General features: G+C 40.5%; 1 protein-coding gene and 1 long non-coding RNA gene across 2 annotated transcripts in view; one reads left to right on the forward strand and one right to left on the reverse strand.

Annotated features, from left to right (window-relative positions):
• The first annotated feature begins 1,488 nt into the window (after positions 1–1,488).
• prickle1b (prickle homolog 1b) overlaps positions 1,489–24,033 on the forward strand; it is a 96,201-nt gene continuing 73,656 nt past the window's right edge. Inside the window, exon 1 of the mRNA XM_082511954.1 lies at positions 1,489–1,529. The gene's annotated coding sequence lies outside the window, so the exon portion shown is untranslated. The remainder of the gene's footprint in view (positions 1,530–24,033) is intronic.
• LOC309693039 lies at positions 5,901–7,017 on the reverse strand. Its single transcript, XR_014272563.1, has 3 exons — positions 6,838–7,017; positions 6,411–6,693; positions 5,901–6,283 (listed from the first exon to the last, which is right to left on the reverse strand). It is a non-coding gene; the product is annotated as an uncharacterized lncRNA (long non-coding RNA).

Consider the following 24,033-nt stretch of genomic DNA (forward strand, 5'->3'; position numbering starts at 1 on the left):
GTTTTCAGACGAAAACGCCGTTTTCAAATCTATCCGGGTTAGGTGTGGACGTAGCCTCAATTGTACAGTTTGAGCAGGAGCTGAATAACGCAACTGGAAAGAAAAAAAAATTGCACAGTGTATGTCCAGCTTAACTGGAATTGCCATTTTGACACACTGGAGGAATGCCGCAAACACACAATAGGACTTACGTGGTGCAATCAAAAAGTTGCAGCACTGGTTAAAGTGTCGCCGCACTGACCAAGAAGGCTACACTTAAGGAGAAATCATCTGAATTCAAATCACGTATTTGGTTTTTAAATTTTCTGTGTTTGTGGAACTTCCTGATCTCACCACATAGTTTTGCTGTGATGTTCGTCACCTTTTGCACTGCCGTCATTTTAGGTGTAAACCACTGCAGGATGCGCCGTTTGTATGCACCGTATCTTGTCGGTACAGTTGTTATCTGCTGCCACTCATTATTTTTTTTGCTCTGACCCATTTCTGTCTGTGACCATGCGTTTATTTCTTTCTCTCTCTCTCTCTCTCTCTCACTCACACACGCACACACACACACACACACACACACACACACACACACACACACACACACACACGAGATGTAGTGAGGCTGGTTTTGGCTCGCCTTGCTGTCAGTGTCTTTCCTGGGCAGCTGTTAGGGGCTTTGTTTTAAGTGGGAGAAATTCTTGGCAATACTGTGAATCATATGTTGCTGACTTGATAGATGTTTAAGCAATGCCGAGAGGCTGTTTCAGTCTCAGCTTATTTAGGCCTTCTTACTGTTTCTTCTCTCTTTGTCTTCTGCGGCTCCTGTAAGGATATAATGACATATGCTCTTAATGTGACTTTCTCTTCCTCTCTCATTAATCTAAACTCATTCCTCTCTGACAGACAGACTGGAGGGGGGGGGGGGGGGGGGCGATCGCTCTAAAGGAGGCCCAAATGTGTATATTTGTCTGAGAGAATATGACCTGCAGATAAATGACAGCACAGCTTTTTTTTCACTCCCACTTACAGGTTAACCAGAAAACAATTTCTCTTCACCATCATAAATCTGCCATGACAATGAGGTGCTGAACGTTGTTTCAAAGGCAGACAAATTAACTTAATATTTTAATGATAGTTCAAACATTGATGGTTATAATTCTTTAGGATATAAAAAAGTACATTTTCTTTTTTCCCACCTCAGCTGTCAGCATATCAAAAATGATGGTGAAAAATTAAGAAATGACTTTAACCTTTTCTTGGTGTGTCTGCATAATATTATAATTACAGACCATATATATCCTACGAAGTCGTGATGCACTTAATAGAGGACGTCCTGGGTCTTGGGTGTCTTCTTTTAGCAAAAATACAGGAAATTATTAACAACAACAAAAAAAAAAAAGTACAACTGGAAGACTGAGCTCACCCTTAAATACCAGCTGGTTGATGCACTGATTAATAACAGGTGTGTCAGCTGACGCACAGAAAGCAGTGGACTCCACCTAACCACAGGGGACCTGTCAATTGTCTCCAGGAAACAGCAGGTAAGCAAAATCAACAACATAAATAAACATTGTCAGGCTGAAAAAGTAAAACTATCAGAGAGATGGCCAATTAAAAAAATATGGTAACTTCTTTTTAATAAAGAATTCCGCGATAAAGATATATTTCCATGGTTAAGGAAAACGCCTTCACATCTAACAAAATCAGCAACACTCTTGGGGAGAATCACCATCAAATGTCAACACAGAGAATTTACTAGAAGGTGAAAACCACTCTTTAAATTTAAAGATCAAAGCTCCAGTAAATTATTCTTGGGAGAATAAAACCATAATGAAATTATCTTGAGGCAACAGTTGTCTCAAGGTGTGTTACACTGTAAACCCTACACTATTCTGAAGAAACCCCCAACAATCTAACTCCCCCTTTGAGAAAGAACAACAAAAGCAACAGTGGGAAGGAAAAAGTCTCTTTTAACAGGAAGAAACCTCCAGGAGAACCAGGCTCAACAAGGGGCAGCCATCTGCCTGATGAAATATAATATTCTTCAACAACTGTTGACCTGATCTCAGACCAGTAGAGCGTGCTTTTCAGTTATGGGAGACAAACTGAAGACAGAGAGACCCACATACAAGCAGCAACTAACGGCAGCCATTGACACCAAAAGAATTTCAGCTGGAAAATGAAAACAAACTTTATATTTAAAATTGTTAGTTTGTCCAATTACATTTGAACTTATGGAAATGAGGTACTATGAATAAAAATGGCTAAAAACAATTAACACAATACTTCTGTAAAATCCCAGAGGAACTGCTTGTTGTTTTATGTCATATTGCCCTCCATTAAACACTCTCTTGGTGACTCTTGGTGAAAGGTCGGCCAAGTTTAGTTTTACGCTGAGATAAATTGAAGCCATGGATATAATCCCGAGTCCCTGGATTTAATATCTCTCTTGTTTGCTCTGCTAGTGTTACTTTTTTCCAAAGTGGTAAAGAGCTTTTGGTAATTTCTGATGGACTTTTGAATTTTTTTTTCTATTTCATTTTTCTGTTACATTTCAAGTAATGTTTAATAGGGGTTTTTTTCTTGTTATTTTTGTTTTTTAGGGATGCAAATGCAGGCAAAAAGTTATCAAAATCTTTCGCCTTTTTGCCTGAAAAGCAGGGGCAGGCAGTGAACAATAAAGCAGACTTGCTCTTGGCTACTTGCATGTTTCCATCTGTCAGATCATAGTGAGAATCTCTTTTTCCCCTAATATTTCTTCCTATTTTGAACAGCGTCTTTAGCAAGAATGACTCATATGAGAACTGAACTTTTGGAGCTAGCTTCAAATGGCGATTCAAGACACTCCAGGCTTGAATGGCCTGCATTTTTTTTGGCTAGTTGTTTTCAGTTTGATTCTTAGTTTGCTTACTGTTTAGTTTTTCACCTTTTGTGTATTTCTTTTGTATTTCTTCCCAGTTAAAAGTGATGTTTGCTTTTGTACTCAGTTTAGTCTTTTAGGTTTTATAGTTATAGTTCTGCACTTTCCTCATGTTCCCTTTGTATCAGTGTTGGGTGTTCCTGTTAGTTTAAATTATTTTTGAAGCCTTTGTCTCACGTGTTCAGTTATACTTTCCCCAGTCTCGATGCCTTGATTGTTTACACCCGTATGTTCACCTTCCCCAAGTGTCTCTGTGTGTATTTATACCCTCAGTTTGTTTCTGTTCTTTGTCACGTCATACTGTGTATCCTGTACTGTTACCTCTTCAATCCAGGTAGGAAACGTACACCTGGAAGCTTTATTATTACTCTTATTTATTATTGTGAACACCAGTAGTTTACCAGTTTCCCACGTCAATCTGTTGATTAGTTGCTGATATTTCTCACTCAGTCCCATTCATGTGCTAAAGATAAGTCTGTAGGAGTTCATCGTCTGGTGATGATGGTGTTAGGATATTTCTATCTAAACAAAGTATTTCTACAGCTGATCATTAAACAGCTAAATGTGATGACCACATTTAAACCTCTGTGTTAATCTTTTGAAACTGTAATTGGTGTCTCTTAAGTAAGATGCAGCCTTTGTACAGTCGCTTAACTCAGAATCAATATGGCAGAAATGGAAATATTGTAGCACAGATGATGCTCCCAAAGCTTAAAGGAAGGCATCTAATGTGAAAAACATTAAGTCATTTGTCAGCAGTGGAAAAAGAGATGGGCAGTTTGGATAAAGGCTGCATTGAATGAGAAAAACATTTTCATGGTCTCCTCTAAATGTCACATTGTGGCTTCAGTTGCAGTTTGTCATCCTACTGTAGTCTGAGACCGTCCCTCTGAAATCATGTCACTTAATTCTTTTTCCGGCTCCTTTGTCCTTTGTTTTTGCTCTTTTATCCGACATCTCTTCCTCGCTGCTTCTTAGAATTAACCTCTCTGTATTTACTGCACATCTGTATTTTTTTTTTTTAATATCGCTTTGCTGTCCTCCTGTAGTTCTACTGAGCAGCCGTTGGCCCTTTGTCCCATGTTCTTAAAGTACTAATCATAATGCCATGGGATCGTGCACCATGAATTCACATTAACTCGATGCATGAGGCTATATGCACTTCATCAGAAGGGAGCTGGGCTGCTAAGTAGATTTTATGACATTTCCCCAAGCTGATTCCAAGATCAACTTGTCTACATGAGGAGATGGTGATCTGCTACACTATATCTACCACAATTGCACTCAGACGAAGAGCATCTGAAAATGGAGTCAAAACTGAAGCTCCTCATGGTGCAGTCAAATATAATGGCTGAGATTTAGGCCTATATTCAGTGTATAAAGGGTTAGGGATGAACAGAGAGTATACTATTTGTCTTCAATAAAGACTCTGTTGGTCTTCATTTTTCATTAGATGTGGAGGTCTCTGAAGTTTTAGGTATGGGATGTTACACTCACTCAACAAGCACAAAAAAAGTGAAATAGTAACCAGGTACTATCTAGAGGAGTGGCTGGCTGGGTTTTGCTTTGATTTTAATGAATTTATTCTGCTTTTTAAAAAAAAAAAAAAAAAAAGAGGTATATCTGTGCCTTATGTTGTTCTACCTTAAGGTCTGATAATCCACTTGTCAACTAGGCCCAGAGTGGGGTCGCCATGACAGCTGCTGGGTCTATGTGTGTGATGTGTGACATTCCTGCCATACCAGTCGTAATCACGCAGACTACGAGACGCACACACAGAGAAGGAGAGAGAGTGGAGAAGAGGTTAAAGAAGGAAGTAAAATTTTAATTTGAAAGTCACAAGCTTGAACCCCAAAACAACCAGTGTGTCCATACTACCATGTATGTTTGGGTTTTTTTTTTTTTTTGGTTTTTTGGTTTTTAAAGGGAAGGGGGGGGGCAGTGATTTAAGGTGCTGGCACACTGTTAAAAGAAGATTCTGGATTTGAATGTTCTGGCTTGCTGGGGCCTTTCTACGTGGAGCTTGCATATTCTGCCCGTGCTCACACAGGCACTCTCTGAGTACTCAGAGACACTCTAAGTTTGTCCCACACTCCAAGGACATGCATGTTAGATTGACAGGTATTGAGCGTGATTAGTTATCTCTCTCTCCCTCTCTCTGTTAGGGCTGTGATAAATAGTTCCCACCTCTCCCTCATAGCCTTTAACTCGCTCACAGCTCTGATGGAAAGAAAGAGAGCTTTTCTTTCAAAGGTGCAATGTTCTTTAAATTAAACCATTAAAAAAAGTGTTTACAGTTTTTCTCGATTGCTAAAACACATTTCCTGAAACTACGCCTCATATCCTCACAACAGTAAACACAAATCCATAACATCTCACTCAATTTCCCAAACATCCTATTTCCAGGTCAAAATGAAGCTCTACACCCAAAACTATTCACTCCTGCTGAAAAACCAAACTTTGCCCACAGACATCAAACACAAGCCCTCAAAAACACACACACTACAACAGAGTTTTGTACACTGGTACAATTAATTCAAAACAATAGTTCCAAAACAAATAGGTTGCTTATGGTTCTCCCCTTCAAAACCCTTGTCACATGATAAACACAAAAGACGCAACCAATGTATGTACAGTGGCACATTGTCATTCATGTACTATACAGTACAACACACACCAGAAACATTATCCCACCTCAGCATCTTGTCTTTGGTCTGGGTCAGGCCAGAGAATCTCATCCACATCACAGGCTATATTGGCCCCAGCCAGGCAGCGGGGGTAAAATCCTCTTGCATGCCTGATCCACCCCTGGCATGCAAGAATTAAGGTAGCATAAGGAAAAACTTGATATGTCTAGGCAGGCCTCTTCCATGGCCTGAAGGAGGTGAACATGGACATAAGGTTCTCGGTCACTTTCCACCACCATGCCGAAAATAACTCCTCTATCGAGTTTAGAAAGGGAGAGTATGCAGGCAGAACGATATTAGAAAACCTTGGGTTATTGGTAAACCAGTCACGAACCAGAGCAGCGCGATGGAAGCTGACGTTATCCCACACAACAACGTAGTGAGGCTGCTCTGGCTGTGCTGGTTCCCTGTAGTCCAGCTGGAACATATGTTGTCTTAAACCATCAAGAAAAGCAAGGAGAAGCATAGTGTTATAGGGTCCTAGTACGGCATGGCGGTGGAGTACCCCTCGTTGGCTGATGGCTGCGCACATAGTGACATTCCCCCCACGCTGATCAGGGACATTTACAATAGCCCGATGGCCAATTATGTTCCTCCCCCTTTTCCTTCTTTTGGTCAGGTTAAAACCTGCCTCATCCACAAAGATTATTTCATGGGGAACAGGCCGTCCTTCAATCTCAAAGATTCTCTGCAAAACACATAACACAGTAGAGTCAATCGGTACCCTGAACCACAGTTCAAGAGTGCTGAAATGGCAGCATAAACTGCCATGCTGTGATGGTACACAATACTTTATACAGTATCAAAACTCATACCTGAACATATTCCACACGTTGGTTTTTCACTCTGTCAGAGTTTCGTTCGAAAGGGACTCGGTATGCCTGTTTCATCCGGAATTGATTCTTTCGGAGGATGCGGTCAATTGTGGAGAGGCTGATGGCATGTATGCCTCGAAAAAGATGATCATCCTCAATCACTCTCCTTTGAATCTCTTGCAGGCGGATTACATTATTTGCAATTACCATGTTTACAAGTTCCCTCTCTTGCTCCTCCGACAAAAGCCTTAACCTGCCTCCACCAGGTGGTCGTCTCTGTGTCCTACAAAAATAGAAGCACTCATTACTGTAACTGTCACACATTCATTTTACAGGCAAATAATGGAAACATACTGAAACTCAAGACACATAAGTTCAGTAACTTAAACGTTACTGTACAAAGCAGTCTTACTGCAAGTACACCTACCTGTTTTCCTCCCTGAAGGTTCTGATGATGGAGGCAACAGTGAAGCGACTCAAATTTGGTTGTACTCGTTGCCCAGCCTCCCTCATAGTCATCCCATGGACAAGGACATGGTCAACTAAAGTGGCTCGAATTTCATCCGAGACTGACTGTCTTGTTGCCCTTGCTCTTCCCCTTCCTTGTCGCCATCGTTCTCCACCTCCTTCACCACGTCCTCCTCCACCTCTCCCTCCTCCCTGTTGTCCTAGACCACCTCCTCCTCCTCTTCCACCATGTCCTCCTCTTTCACCATGTCATGTCCTCTTTCTCCACCACGTCCTCTTCCTTTGCATCTCTTTGGATCCATTGTTTCAAACCTGAATGAGCTGACTTTGGCCCTTTTATCTATCCATCGCAGGTTCTGATTGGTGTGTGCTAAATTTTGACTCCTAGTGTTTCCACCTGGTTAATTGTGTGCTAATTGAGCTCAAGCTATGCTGACTTAAGTTAACATTATTGCATGCTAGTGCTTTCTAAATGACTACATGGTGTAAGCACTGTAAAATGTAGGGATTTGTGTGTAGAGTTTTGCAGTAACAGTTCACCAAATTTGAGTCATGTGTCAAAGCAGGGAATAGTGTTTATAGTTCAGGGAAATGGGTGAGCTTTTTGAACAGTAGCGTTACGGTTTTGAAATTTTAGTTTAGAGGCCTGGTTATAGTGTTTAAGCAATCGAGAAAAACTGTAAAAACTGCAGTTCCACAATTGGGCATTTGAGGCTGGCTAAAAAAATTGGGCCAATCCCTTTAGAGCCCAATCTATAAGGGGGCTGCTTCCAGGTAAAATTTGTTCCAAACAGGGTGCTCCACCAAAAATCTTGTTTTCAGTTTGGTCACCAGCAGATTGCTGCAGCTGCCGGTGGTTGGCATGGAAGGTCCCAACTGTCTGCAACTACATGCAAACCACTAACTGAGCAGTAGTGAAACTTGGGAAAGTGTGACGCAAACTGGAAACATTTGCTTTCAAAGTAAAAGTTGTAGCATCAAAAGCCACAGTGATAAGGTGTAACTTTTAATTTTTAAACCCTCTGTGCTCTACACATTTGGAGAAATGGTAATAGGCAATAAATTACATATTTTCTAGTATAATTTAAGGGTTAGAGTTAGGATGATTGTTAAGGTGATTACTTGGCCTTTAGAAGGTGAAACTGATTGCACTAGAAAACTAAAAATTTGTGGTCCTTTTGCCTAGTAAGTACATTTTGTACTGTTTAGTTTAACATGCCTGCCTTAAGAGAAACCAAAATGGTACCGGCCATAATGCCATACATGAGATTTCAGAAAAATAGTGCTCAAACCAGTGAGTGACATCATGGTTGTTACATCCATTTTTACAAACTGTGGTTGTTGCCTATTTTCAACAAAACTAGTCCATTCCAACCAAACCAAACCCATCTTTATTCCTTAAAAACCCTCTTGATCTTCATAATTAACTGTCTCAACATAGCCAGAAATCTCATGTGCTTCTTAAAACAATTATGGGCTTCTGCTTCATTAAAGTAAAACTGTGTTTCAATGTACCAAGCACAATCCTGTTTGATTAAGGTTCGGCTATAAACAAACAAACAAACAAAAAAAAACAAAACAACTGATCGAGCCAATCAAACAGGAGAAAACAGGATCTCAGAATACTGGAGATAATGTCTGTTTTATCATTCACAGCAGAGACACAAACACACACACGTTTGTAAACCCACACACTTCTCAGTGGTCAGATTTATGACATCCTCCAACATAACAGATGACAAATGGTGCATAGTTATGTGAGTAGGAAGATGAATGATGTGGCTATAAAATAACACACCGAAGATGCTGCTGGCATTTTAGTCTGTCTTACCCAGCCCCGCTATGTGCCTGCTGCCAGGTCAGATGCTGCATTTTTTGTTGTTGTACCACTATCACTTTATATGTGTTTCAGTGTTTATGGTTCATGGTGTTCAGTTTGCTGGCTCATTAGCTCCAGACAAAAGGGTTTTTTGGGTTTTTTTTTTTGGTTTTTTATTTGTACACAACAGCCTTTGTTGATAGATTTGATGAGCTATTGTTAGAAGCAAAGCCAAGTAATTCGTAATTCAGTTTGTTTAATTACACTGCATAATAAAAAACATGTATAACAACATGCAAGAGCTTGACAACGCTGATCTGATTACAGTCAAACCTGTCTTCATAATCCAGCAGATTTGTGTCCTCGGTGGAATTAAGCTCATCTTTTGTACTTTCTACCAAGGATCTCTTTATTGATTTAAAGTGCTCCTATGTATCCAGCTCACTTTTACTGCTCTGTCATATAAAAACTACATCCTCCTTCCATTGGATGGATAACCACCTCTTAAATCAAAGCCATAAAAAGCTCTTATTTCTTGTTTTTTCCACTCAACTCTTTCCTTTCTACCTCATCTGTTTTTTTTTCTTACTCTTTTGCTCTAAAAGATCATTTTATCCACATTCCCCTATATCATTCTCACCCTTTTAATACGTTTTGCTCAAAAGCTTCTGAAATTTAATGTGCACTGCTGACTAAAAGGGAGAATTACTGCTCACCAAAGTGTTGTGCAATGAGCTTTTCCACACTTACTCAGAAAACCAGCGAGAGGTCTGGGCTAAGGCAAGAAGCACTTTCACAACTCTTTCCTGCGAGTCATGGCTCTTGAAAAAACATACACTTTGGTCACCCAGCTGATGTGCCAGAATCACATTTTAGGACAAAACATACAGAATCATATTTTTCTTCTCTTTTATAACACTTTGGACATTCATTTATCAGTAAGAATGTGTAAAAGTAGGTCATGTATAATACATAACAAGCAGATTTCCAGTAGTCACTTTGCAACAACAGAGTTTACACATCCCACGAGCATCTGTTTAACACTGCAGACTAAAAAAAGAGGCGGCTGGTGGACACAAGGCTGAACTCAGTGTTCACACTGCAAGCAACACCATTATCAAGTCAGAGAAAGTCCATTCACTTCCCACTTCAACTCAGCCAACGTGTGGACGACAAACAAATTCATCAGAAGTAATGGAAATGCGCAAACTAAACTTTCTGTGACGTCTTCCTTTCAGAAAATAATCTGATTTCCAAACTTGGATGCTTCTCATTTAGTCTGATTTTGTTTGTTGAAGGCAAATGTCCGGTTAATTTTTAATTTCTACGTCTTTGCTAATTATTTAATATTATAACAACTCGAGGGTTATCTTGTTTATGTTAGAACCTTTCTAATCCAGCAATTGCAGAGCCACAACCCAGTGTACTCATACTACCAGTCCCAAGCTTGGATAAATAGCAAACATGATATCAGAAAGGGCGTTTGTCATAAAATCTTTGCAGATCATAAGACTCAGAGTTACACATTAGATTGATTGGGGTCAGGTTAACAGGAGTGTGGAGGTGAGAGTAGAGACCTTAAATCCAGGGACTTTGACTGGTAAAGGAGAGAGAGATGGATATGTGATAAGATGGAAGGTAAACTGGTGTACTCTTTATACAGGAGACCACGTGGAATGGAAGCAAGCTCAGAAGCATTGAAGGTAGATTCAAACTGTTTTGCCATGGTGTAGATAGAAAGAGAAATGAACTAGAGCAGTGGTCCCCAACCTTTTTTGCGCCATGGACTGGTTTATGTCCAACAATATTTTCACGGACCGGCCTTTAAGGTGTCGCGGGTAAATGCAGCAAAAGAAGATTTATTCATAACACACGGGAAACCGAGTTAACGATAAAAACGCACACAAAAAAAACTATAAAACCCTGAAAACCATAAATTTTACACTTGAGCCTCAGCTCTCGTGGCCAGTAACCAAATGACTCACAAACCAGTACCGGTCCGTGACCCGGGGGTTGGGGACCGCTGAACTAGAGGCAATTTTAAAGAAAAATCATGTGGATGGTGTTGTGAAGGTAAAGAGAGTCTGAGACAGGATCCTAAGTTTAAAGCTGGACACTGAACAACTGATGCTGAACATTGGATGTCAGCTAGAAGAGAGAGAGAGGAATTCTGACGTAAGTTAGAAATGGTAGTGGTTGAATTGGTAGAGAGTATCTGGAGTGGTGATTGGAGAAAGCTTCAATATAGATGAAGGAAACAGAGGTGACGAGCAGGTGTTGGGTAGTTGTGTTGTTAAGCACTACTACTAGATTTTACAAAAAGGGTGGGAATGGCTGTTGTGAACACACATATTTTAAGAGTGAAGAACATGGGGTGACATAAGGACGGAGGAAACTGCAGAGGGGTTGACTATGCTAAAAGAGATAGGAGACTGCAAGGTGGTGGCAGGGGAGAATATAACTTGGCAGCATTGAATAGTAGTCTTTAGGCTAATTTTGAAAATCAAGAAGGGGGAGCAAGTGAAGGCAGAGGCAAGGATTAAATGGCAGATGCTGAGGAAGGAAGAATGTTGCAGGGAGGAGTTGAGACAGGCTTTGGGTGGTAGTGAAGTGTTACCAGATGAGTGGGAAAGTACAGCTGAAGTGGTGAGGGGAAACTGCCAATAAGGTGTTTGGTGTATCCTCTGGACTGAGGAACAAAGATGAGGAGATTTGGTGGTTTGCAGTGGTGATGGACAGGACAGATGAGGTGTATGATGACTACGATAACTTTGCAGATGACATGGTGATCTGGAGTAAGAGTAGGCAGCAGTATGCACTGGAGAGAAGAAGGGTGAAAGTCAGTAGAAGTGGAAGACAGAACATGTGCGTGAATAAGAAGGAAACAGGTGGAAAGGTGAACATGTAAGGTGTAGAGGTAGTGAAAGGTAGCGAAGAAGACAATGCAGGGAGGGTTGAGTGTGTGGATGAGTGTCGGCAGAGATTTTTGACAGAAGGATTGCAGAAGCAGAGCTGAAGATGCCGAGGTTTTCATTGGGCGTAACCAAGGATGGATAGGAGTCAAAATCAGTACATCATTGGAAGGACCAATGAGCTCATGCCACAGCAAGGTGCCCATCGTCCCTCCAAAATTCGCAAGAACCGCTGCTCCTCTTACAATATTCAGCCGTACATCCAAAAGAAAACATATCACTTGGTTTCCATATGTCACACATTACAGTACAATGTGAGTTACGAAGAAATGTGAGTGAGACAAGCAACTGCATAATTTCTATTTTGGATTATAACTGCTAAAATGGATCCAACTATAAAACTGCAGCTGATTTTAACAGTTATAGCAGCCCAGGGATCGTTTTACACAGCACTAATCAAATGTAGCTTGAATTTTTCAACATGTCTAATTTCTCAGACTGTACATATTTGTACCATGCACGCACTCTGAGATTAAAGATTAAAGATTTAGCATTTGTTGAAAGCCCAATCTCCTTGGGCATTTCTGAGTCAGTGTGAGTGATTTAGTGTCGAGTGTGGAGAGGAAAAAGCTTGTCGGCGAGATAGCATCAGTTCTACCTGCAGACTTCGAGCCCATCAGCATTATTTCATTATCTCTCCCTCTGTCTCTTTTTTTTTCTCTCTCTCTCTGTTTCTCCCTTTAGCATTAACCTTTTATATGATAGATACTTTGTTTGCCTCCCCTTTCTGGCTCTCCCTTAGTCTCCCTCCCTCCATCTTCTACATCCCAAGTAGCAAACCAGACATTTCTCACTCTCACAATTATTCAGTGTAGGGTCAAACTGGTCCTTCTGCCCACGGCTTCATTTCACCTCTTGGGAAGGAACGATGAGCTCTTGAATGCATTTGCAGTCTTGCACACAGGCAATGTTTCCCACTTAGCTCTATAGCTCTTTGTAGGTATGACCTTTCTCAAGCAATATCCTCACTGACTCAGACTGCTGCTAATAGTTCACATTTGGGGCGTTTACAGCAGTTCAGTGTTATGTTGTTAGCTCTAACAAACTAAACATTTATTTGTGAATTTCCTTTATTTTGTACTATTGAGACCAGCTCCATTTCCTGAAGTATGTGACAATAAATAAGAGCGGAAGAAACTTTTTTTTTGTCATTCAGTGCAAACTAACTTTCCTCAGATACATTGTTTGACAAGGCAGCTGAGTCACACTGACCTGGCTGAGGTTAGCGAGCATGTAATTAATTGAAAAGAGAGTTGCTGGACATTCCCTATCAACAAATCACAGACATAATGGCTACATTAGTAGCATCTTAAACACGGAGATAGGAGACATAGGGCTGCATTTGTCTGGAATGCAGCAACAGCCCAGATAAGGAGACGCTTTGGACGAGTTACAAAGAGAGCCCAGGCTGAGCACTAATCATATCTGTGTCATTCTCTCCCTTCTTTCCCACACCAGGCTCCTTATTTCTCTGTGCCATTCGTCACATCCTACGCTCTTACTTCAGTCTTTCTTCTGTCATCTCCTCCGCTTTAATTCTTTATACATCCTTAATGTGTTGAACTGAGTGTCGGTCTCCCACTCTCGTGCAGCTGAGAGAGCGGCAAGAAATGCCCTGTGATACCCCAGCTCACAGTGTGAATCCAACTGTAGGAGCAGGCTTCACCATTGATGTGAGTTATATCCTTGTTTCTGCCCACATACTGCCCACTGTCTTCACTCTAATCACGCTGAAATGCAAAGGTATGGCAACTAATAGCTGCCCACTCACTCAGATAAACATACAATCACAGATGAATAATATTGTACTTTGATGTGCAAGATTACCTGAGCTATAGATCAACAGATTGTGTCACAGAGAGGCTACTTCATTCTTCCTTCTTCATTTTTCTTTCTATCTCTGGCTTTTAATCTGTGTTTAATTATCTCACTTTTTCCCCCTCCTTTTTTTAAAATCTTCCACAGGTAATTCTGAGGTCACTGGATAATCGTGTGTAGGTACACCTAGAAGTACATGAACTTGTGGGTCTGTACCCACAGCTGGAGTCTGCACATTGTGTTGGGGGGAAAACATTAGCAAATCCTACCTAAGCAGACCACATCCTCTTCACCCTAAAGCCGTGTAGGTAATGAGATGGGAGGTTATGGGCGGGATGGGAGGCACTTCTGAGTGGAGCAGCTCTAGATGTCGTGGGTAAACATCCGTGGGAACAAGATGCTTAATTGATGTAATTTAAATTTTATTTGCAATATAGCACACAATACTTTAGCACCAGTGGAAACACTAATTTGCATTTGAGTGGGTGAGTGTGCAGCCGCGAGCTGTAATCTGACTGCAAGCACAAAGATTAGAAAGGAATTTTGCATGCAGCTACTGTCGTGTGCATAAGTGACCACAGTTTAAATGTTTCCTTGAAGTTCAAAAAGAGATTTTCAGATTTTTCTCTCAGTGTTATCTTTCATTGTCCAATTTTAGCACACTATTCAAAGCCCACTCTAACCTTATGTGGTCAGCCACTTCATAGATGAGTTGCTGTGGCTTCTAAATGCTTCCACTTTGCATTAATACCACTTGCGGTTAATTGTGGAATATCAAGGAAGGAAAAGAACTTCACACACTAGCTTGTTGCAATGCTAGCATACAATGAATTCAGTGAGCAATTCTTATACAAATGTTTGTAAAGGCAGACCTCATGGATGCTTGATTTTTAATTTATTTTACCTGAAACAATCAGACTGAAAACACCTGAATTCAAAGATTAAGAAGTGTGGCCTAATATTTGTGTCCATGTAGTGTATTTAACACAAACACACACACACACACACACACACACACACACACACACACACAAAATTCTGAAATGAATGTTTTTCTTACCAAGTTTATGATTGCACAACTTTTTGTTGTCAAAACTGTCCAATGATAGACAATGATAGACAAAAGCACCTTAAAATCTACTTAAAACTTTAGTATTGTAACCCCAAATGCAATCTTTCCTGTTGCCTAAACTTTGGTGCTTAACAATACTCGAGTAGTTTTAGAAACTAAACAGCGAGTAAAAGCAAAAGTATACAAACATTAGTTCTGGAATGCAATCTGAACCATTTTCCTCACCTTAACCAACCGCCTCTTCTTACCTTGAGCAGTCTTTGTCACTTTTTCAGGGTTGAAACACTAAAAAACCCCACAGATGATAGAATTTTATTTCACAAACTGTAATCAAACTATGTTGTCTGCTGTTATACCAACACACTGAATGTTTAGCGGCTATACTGAGAAGAGCATAATGGGAAGAGATCATAGAGAGACGGCATAAAACGGGCACTGTGGGAGAAGGAAAACACAATTTAACAGCATGCAATAGTAGTGAAATGCATGGGAAGGGCCTCCAGCAGCCTGAACATACTGCAGGAAAACTAAGGGAGGACTCGGGGTCACCTGATCCAGCCATAACTACAAGCTTTATTTAAAAAAGTAGCTATAAGTCTCATCTCAAAGGTAGAGAGGGCATCTGTCTCCTGAATCCTGCTTATCCTTAGCTCAGTGGTAAGCTAAGACACTGTGTCCACATCCTGTCTTCAGCAGGGGAAAACAGTGACAAGCCTGTCTGCTAGAGCCAAACACTCTCCATCTTAACATCACTTGGGTCAGAGCCAGTACACTGTCAAAACTTTGAGCTTCAAGCATATTATTAAGGTATGCAACACCTTTTCCAGTGCCAAGTTTGTCATATGGAAAAACCCTCATGAGCCAGCATCCTGGTTCTGATTAATAGTTTTTTATAGCGCAGCACGATGCAAGTATCCCATTGTGACTGACATTTTACATTAGTACACCACATGTAGAATTAGAAAACTCGTGATAACTGGCTTTAACTGAACAGAAATGCAACCGGGTAGCGCTGCTGGCAAACATTTCCAATTGTTCTAGTGAAACCAGCACTGAAAGTTTGAATGCTAGAGTGCAATACATGTTGAGATGAGTATATTTTGTGGTGAAAAAGATGCCAGCTGAGGACAAGGCAGCGGGAAGGAGAGCAGAAGAGAGCTGGCTGTTAGCAGACATAATGGGAACCAGACCTGCTGGCAGAGAGGTAATTAAACTGCACAGAACAATGGCGTCACCACTCATAAACTCCTCTAAAGAAGTTTTTACCTCCTAACTCTTTTCCAGTTGACTTCCACGTAACAAGCGATAAAACTGAACAGTGTCAGGATTTTTCTTATTTCAGCTTAATGTCATTAATTGCTTTGAAAAAGTATAATAATGAATATCTTAATGAAGACTGTGAACTTGTGTTAAATCTTTGCTATTCTTTTTCCTTTTTATGTCCTTGTTTGGATTTAAGTTTTTCTCATTGTCTACGAGATATCTAAAATTCAAAGTTCAAGAAATCCAGTGAATTTTTTTGCCACTTTAGATATTAAACTAAACAATTATTAAAGCTACTTCCTGCTGTATTTGCACTTCCTGTCTTTATTGGTTTTCCTATCAGTTTTCCTTCCTTCCTCAGTTGCCCTGTGCTCGTTAGTGTCACCAATTTCAATTCAGTCTCCTCAGTCTATACATTACAGTTTTTCCCTCACACCTTGATAAATTATCTTGTATTCATATGCTTTTTGTTGTGAAACATTCCAGCCATTTTTAGTATTCCGTGTGGATTTTTTCCTACCTCTCTTTGACGGCTGCTGGATTGTTTCCTGGATTTTATGGTTTTGCGTACATCTACTGCTCATCTCTGGTTTAAAGTTGTACAATTTTGGACTTTTATCTTGCATTCAGGTCCACTAGGTATCTCATCAGGTCTACAGTGATCAGTCTAGTGTAGAGTTCATTTAACATCCACCTTTTTATTAAGTTTATTTTATTAATAGAATTTTCACCTATTGAGAAAACGCAACCCAAACAAAATGAAAAGTACATTTGTTGAAAAGATATTGTAATCCCAAAAATAATGCACAAGATGTCATTTAAAAGGCAACATCTCATAGCTTTTTAAAATCTAATTTATTCTATGTAAAAATAGTGTACTGCATGAAATAAGTACAGGAGATAAGTCACATGTCATTTATTTCCTGTGCCAACTTGAGGGCTGGCAATTTAATTTGCCAGATCTGGTGATTTTTCTCAGCTCGACTAAGTCTTACCCTTTTCCTTTTTGTAACCCAGGGATGGAAATTTCAAGATGTCTCAGACAAACAGTGCTGTGATACAAAGACAGCAAGTGAGACTTTTCCTTTTTCAAAGGAAATGGTTAGCTTTTGCTTTCAATTTTAAGACTGTTGATAATGTGATGTCACTTAGTTTCAGAGGTCACATTAGGTATCGATATAATATGGACTGTAGGTATTAAATGGACTAGTAACACTCACCAACCTTGAATTTCCCTGGAAGGAAGCACTGGTCAATCTTCTGCAGACCATCCTGATGTTGGGCTGTAACTGCAGTGGACATGGAGTAAATACGCTTTCCAGTGCTGGCTTCTCTATCAAGTCTTCTCAGGAGTCCTTCAACCAAGAGGGGGAGTCTGTTGAGTAGAAGGTGTTTATTGTTCCTTTGCAGTTTCCTGACTGACAAGTTGCTGGACTTGGCAGGCTTGATTTCCTTCTGGGCCAGGGATAGATGCTCCTCCAGACTTTTAACCAATCTAGAGGTACAAGCTTGTGTCTAGAGAAAAGTGGTAAAATAATCCATGTAGCAACAGATGGCTGGGAGTTGTTGGTCTGACAGGGATCTACCCTCTCTCACAGTCTGTCTTGTACCTATCAGGATAATCTGGCCATAAAGAGAGCAGTACTTGTTACTTGCTGCATTTGGCTATCTGGATGTGCTCCTACATCATTGTGGAGTATAGGGAACCCTGGGACACCTGCCTGCTCACAACTAGTATTGAAGTAGTTATTTGCCAGGATTTAAATGGTTCAGTTGAGAGAAGATCTTTCCCTCCACATTCAACAGAGCAATGCCTCTGAACTGGTTACAGTTTTGGGAAACCTTAAGTGAGAAAGAGACTTTTCCAAACACCTCTCATAAAGTTTCATGATCAGTTGAGCAGCTTGAAGGGTACACTGATAGATCCAGGTTCCGATGATGCTCTTGCTCATTCTATTATCTGTTTGACCTCCACTTTGAAGGAGTGGTATCAAACTCAGGTGGACTGGGAACTGCCTGGTTATTGAAGGGGTCTTGCATTTGAACTACTTCACAGCTGGTCTTTAGTGTAACACTCCAGCTGCATGGCCTTGGTATGGCATGGAAAAACCTTCCCCTCGCTCTCTGCACTTCTTGATCTTTCAGTTATCTTGAGGTGCTAAAGCCTTTCACTGATCTTTCCCAGGTTCCTAAGCCTTTTTTCCCCCTCGGCTTTCCTCCATGACTTCCTCAGAAGGCAACATTCTTTGGCCAGCTGTAGGATTTCCCTCTTGTCTTTTGCTTTGTCTGGAACAGTGGTTCTTTTAGGCATGTCTCCAAATTGGCTTTCCCCTTCCACATAGACGAGATGACAAAATATGTAGCATCTGAGCTGTTTCTTAGCACTTTCTTCAGGACAATAGGTAAGCAGTCATCAAAGCATAGTCAAGCTTCCTTGTTGCTAGCCTGTGGCGATTTGACCTTGGGTTTCCAGAAGAAGTTTTGATGGTCCTTTTGTGCGCAGGGTGTTGTGGGTCTACTGCTGCGAATCATCTTGATAATTACCAGGTGGGAAAGCTGTTCTTCTCCTCCACCAGCCATAGCAAGAAAGATCAGTGGTCAATCTTGGTTTCTGTGGGTTTTCATTAGCACAGAAACCAAGCTTAGCATATCTTTATGCTAAGCTTCTAAAAATAAATAAATAAATATCCTTTTTTTAAATATCTTGTTATGCCTGGTGGAGTAGAAGAACGGCTTTCCTAGCAGGTCTTACAGCGTTATCAGGATAATATAGATATTGAAACAGATTTTAATCAGGTTCATACAGTTGTTGATGGATTATTTCTTAGTTGCACTGCAGCATGTGACAATAATTAAAAGCTACACTTAACTAACAGCAGTGGCTGATGAATAAACTAGCAAAGCTTCCCTCAGGGCAAGCAAATTTTTTACAGAAGTATGACTCCAATTGAATGCAACTTTTCATATCAGTGTGCTAGATTTTTAAAAAGGCTAAAGAAAGGTTTTTGGACACATTGGTTATGTGTATAGTATGCCAACACACAAGCCATCTTTGGGTCTTTTGATAGGAGAAAATGTGTAGTGGAAAACGGCATCAAGTTTAATCCCTATATTAAACTCTAACTTTCCCTTTAGGTTAGGCTTTGCTTTTTTTAGAGGACGAGGAAATGCTGATTATAGGCTAAACCTCAGTCACTTGCACTTTTCTTTTCTACTATAAAAGTGAAAGCCTGCTGTTGTACCCAATTTTGTGTGTGTGTGTGTGTGTGTGTGTGTGTGTGTGTGTGTGTGTCAGTCACCGTGATGAGGGTGTCAGGGTTCAGGGGGCATCAGAGGGGTGCAGGTCACGACCTGCCGTGTCATGCTCTAATTGTGATTGTCATATTGATGGAGAGGGAAAGGGCTGGAGAATTGGAGAGCTAACATAAATTGTAATGATAGATACTGGGGTGTGAGTATCAGTGTCTGAGTGTTTGTGTGGGAGTGTGCGCATGTTTCTGCTTTATCTGTGTGTGTGTGTGTGTGTGTGTGTGTGTGAGAGAGAGAGAGAGAGAGAGGGAGCGAGAGAGAGAGAGGGTTTTGTGTGTTTGGAGGCGGAAGAGAGTGAGTTATTTTGTCCCGGGGCAAACGGAAACCATTGTTTAAGCCGCAGCTCTTGTCTTATAAGTGTTTGCTGTTGTGGGAATGCTGTGGTTTTGGAGTCACAGAACAATCAGTAGAGTCGCACTAACAGAGAAACAAAGTAAGTAGGGGGAGGAAATCAGATGGAGGGAAGAGGAACGAGAGAGAAAGGTAGAGCTGCAGAAACAAAAGACAGTGTGAGGAAAGTATAAGATGGAGCAGAAAGAATTCGTTGGAGTACATTCAAAAGACAGACACTTAAAAAGACAGAAAAAATGGAGGCCAGACAAGAAGGGAAGTTATTCCTCCCATGCCTGTCATCTTTCTCAACCTCGGGCCGTGCGTATCCTCAGGCCATCCCGCCGTTGGAATTTACAGTCCGATGGGCCTGCCTGCTAATAAAACACATGTGGGCTTGTAGAGGAATGGGGAGGGACAGGGGCCTGCGAACAACCTCTCTCTGTGTCCATGCACTCACACTATAGCGCATGCGCACACACACACACACACACATGCACAGGATTCATAGATTCATATTCATATTTACCTGTTTATGCATATGTAAACTTGTAACCTCAATCAGCACTGGGAAAGCTTCTGTTTCTTTGTCTGTTGCTACTGCTGTGATTTGTTGTAATGAATAACTGTATGTATATAAAGACATACAACATTTAATATTGTGTACATTGTATACAGTAGTTTCCAATTTCATTGACCTTGGCTACAACTATGTTATATAAACCACTCTAAACAACTGAATATACACATGCAATGATGGCTTGCATGTGTATGTTGTGGAGTGTTTGATTTGTCCCTTTACCAGCGAATTATAAATGCTTAAAAAACAGCTCTGGGCTCAATTAAAGCTCCACATTCCCAATTTGTATTGTGAATCATTGGGAGATTGGACTACAAATGTTCCACACATGTAATTGATTTCTGCAGCAGGCAGAGCATTGAGCAATAGCCAAAACAAAGTGGCCTAATAGTCCAAATGAAATCAGTCTTGTGCGTCTTTCCTGTGCTTGTAACAAATAATGACTGACAAGAAAAACACATGCAACGCACAAAACTCGGTCTTAGTGTTTACTCTCCTAATCATGAATGTAAATGCAAGAGATCGCCGTCTTGCTTCTCTCCTGCTTTTCCTCTTTCTTTGCCTTCTCCTGTTATATCCTCCTCTCTCTTTGTAATTCATCCCCCAGCTGTCCACAAAAACTTCCTTGCCATACAGAAATACTCAAACATTATCCCTGCTGTAAACAAAAAAAACCGTGCAATTAAAAGGTTTTATACGCTTGTTTTAAGTGTACTTCGTGTCCGACAGAGAAAAAGAGTGTATGCATGTTTGTGTCATGAGTGCGGTATGGCTTCCAGCAGCGGTCCTGCTTCCAACTGGGGCCCTTCTCAGTTTTGTGAGACTCCAGGAGGTCGAGAAGAGAGAGACAAAGATAGAGAGCCCTGTCACCAAAACCTCTCCAGCTCGGGCTCTCTCCTCATTAATCTACAGTCCTGAGGGAGTCTTGCAGAAACGCATTAAAGAAATATGCGCCGCTTGGAAAGCAGGTCAACATTTCTATCAAGTCCTCTATATGTCCAATACAGAGCATTCATTTAGAGCGAATAAGAATAGCATCTGAATAAAGAACTTGGTAGTAGCCAACAGTACAATTGTACTTGAGTAGCCAGCTTGTAATACTACGGTTAGGTGATGAAACTTCTTGGGTAAAGCATGGAGGGGGAGAGGCAAAAACTATAGAGATTGACAGACCACGTGACTTTCGTGCATTGCATGCCGGGAACTCGTGGCAAAACAATCCAAGTACCGCATCAAATGCAAGCATTTGCAGCACCGCAAAACGTTCATTCTCCAGTTCCAATAAATTCTTGCTTTTTCTTTGCCCCCCAAAAAAGGTATGTACAAAACGAAGGAGAACAATGCTGGTCCGTACAAAGACAGACTTGATGAAAAGTCAAAAAAAAGATACGAGGAAAAAATCAGGAGTGAAAGGGTTAGACCCTTACGAGCACACAGAGTGGACAAAAGATGTTAGCGTGCTGCCCAACTTTCACCACGCTCATATTTATAATTATACGGTTCTTGGAGTGAGTGCATACACTCATGGAGTTTAGTAACTTCAGGTCACTGCAACAAGCCCAGGTACAGTTTACCGATGGATGGGTACAGGACCTTAAAATGCACCGTGTAGAACAAAAGACCATCGTACCTATCATAAGTTTACCAGTCTCACAAGTCGTCTTCATAAATACACATTCGTTAACAGTTTATTAATAGGACTTTTGAGCTCAACAGTAATTAATTAGCAGTGGAAATAATTTCTGGTACGGATTACAGAAATGTAGCAGTGACAATAATATTGTATGCTGTAATCGTACTGGGCAATTAGTGATACAAAAAAACTGTTTTACCCTGTGAATAAAAGTACATGTTTTTGTCAATGTACCATAATAACAGAAGCGAAACGCAATATTATGTCAGGACAATTCATTATTTATGCACAATAAACAAAGGAGCATAGATGTTCAGCGCCAGACTTGCTTGTAACCTATATCACCAGTTATGTTATGAAAAATGACGTATTAACTACAACAGAAGACTGACCTTTGTGGGAATGCTTGGAGCAGACTAACATGTGAGCTGGAGTGTTCTGGGACGTTATATTTGATCTTTGAATGGCTGCAATCCAGGCCATCCGTCGCCTCTTTGTTACTTCGGAAACATGGCTCGAACAATTTCTCTTCAACAACGTAATCCGATAACAACCGATCTCTTTACCCGTCGGCTTCCTGTGGCTGTCATGCGACCGGCTATTGCAGTTAATAATACAACAGCTTCTTGCCATTTTTTGTTTCTTTTTATCGCTGTGTAACTGATTTCAATTGAAAGCCTACGTGCGCTAGTACCTCTTGCCACGAGTACCCAGAATTGTTTGCGGTTTGCTGATTCGGAAAAGTGCAATTTTTATCTTTCAGCTGCTTGGTTGAAGATAAACTGTCATTTGCTTCATTATCTGTTTTTTGTTTTTTTGTTTTTTTCAGGATGGCCTGTATATAACTTTCATAAAACTAAAAACCTTTTGTATCATACTTAAATTTAGGCTGCAAATCCACTAAAGCTCTCTACTATACAATGACCTAAATGCGCTTTATTTGGGCTGTCTTTTTGTGGTCTTTATTTACTTTAATTGAAACGTTGATGTGGCTTCTTAACACTTTCATGCACCACGACTTGATGTGTCAAAACTCTGACAGCAGCTTTATGACATGATGTGTTTTGATAATGAGATATCATCTGTTATGTTACTTTGGGAGGATGTAAACAAGGAGAGAGAGCACTTCCAGACCTTGTCTATTGTTTTTGCTTGGACATACACACAAGGGGGATGGGTTTCGTCTGGGGTCAAACTGAGGTTAAGTCTGCATATTATTAGGTTGAGAGCAAATAATTATACTGGCCTGGAGAAGGGTAGCCTAAATACAGACCTTCTGCATAGGTACAGAACATCTAGTCAGTCTGTATTTGATTCCTTTGCGGGAACAAACAATATACATCTAAAGGCGCCTGTCGGTGAGAGGATAGAAATGTTACTGTTTCAGGGCTGTCCCACTAACTGTGCAGTACAATGATGTCATATCAGTATAAGGAGGGGCTGGGTGATTACTTGCTCCCTGTCTGTGTATTTTGTTTGCGCATTATCTGTGATAATGAGATGGAAAAAGTAGACAAGGCTGCTGATGTGGAGAAGTCATTATATTCATTCATCTTCTTAGCTTGATATGACTAAGAGAAGTCATCCCGGGGAATCTGCATCATTAAAACATAGACATAATTTCTTAGGAATATTTTAAGGCACATATTACATACTTGTCCTTTATTTCACGTTGAGTTGAAGCTGTTTTGCAGGTCCCAGGAGACTCAGGTCTGTGAACTGACTTCTGACCCACTATTGTTTCCGGTAAGTCTGACAGCAAACCTCCAGAGACGCTTAGGGAATCTTGTCTTTGCATGTAAAAAGGAAATGGGTATTAAGTTCATGGAACTTCCTTTTCATCGTTATATCAGCTTCACCCTTTTGCATTTAGCAGTTTATCAGTCTGCTAGTAACGAGGTGTTTAGGTGTCTCTTTAGCCATAGCCTAAAAAAGGTGATTAACAACCCACCCAAATCAAATCAAAGCTGCTGGGCAGCTATCTGGAAACATTCATAATCTGCTTCAGCAAAAACTGCTATCTATCACAACGGTATTAAGATAAGATTATTTTCATTATTCCAAGAATGATGTATCAACAGTACACAATGCTTAGGGTGTATAAACACTATTCTTTAAAAACATTGGTGTCTCCATCCAGCATGATCAGAACACTTGCTATAACAACCTACTTCTTAAGTGGCATACGCGCTCACTATGATAAAAAGATTATGGTATATGTCATTTTGAGGGTGATACAGTAAATGATTTAAGGATAATAAAGTTCTTATGTTTAACATGTACATGCAGCTTCTCTGCTTTTTGACTAATTTTTATTCCTGTTTAGGAATGAGCTGTGCAACATCAGAGTATTGCACAA

The sequence above is a fragment of the Aulonocara stuartgranti genome (genome assembly GCF_965226115.1).
Source record: "Aulonocara stuartgranti genome assembly, chromosome: 17".
NCBI lineage: Eukaryota > Metazoa > Chordata > Actinopteri > Cichliformes > Cichlidae > Aulonocara > Aulonocara stuartgranti.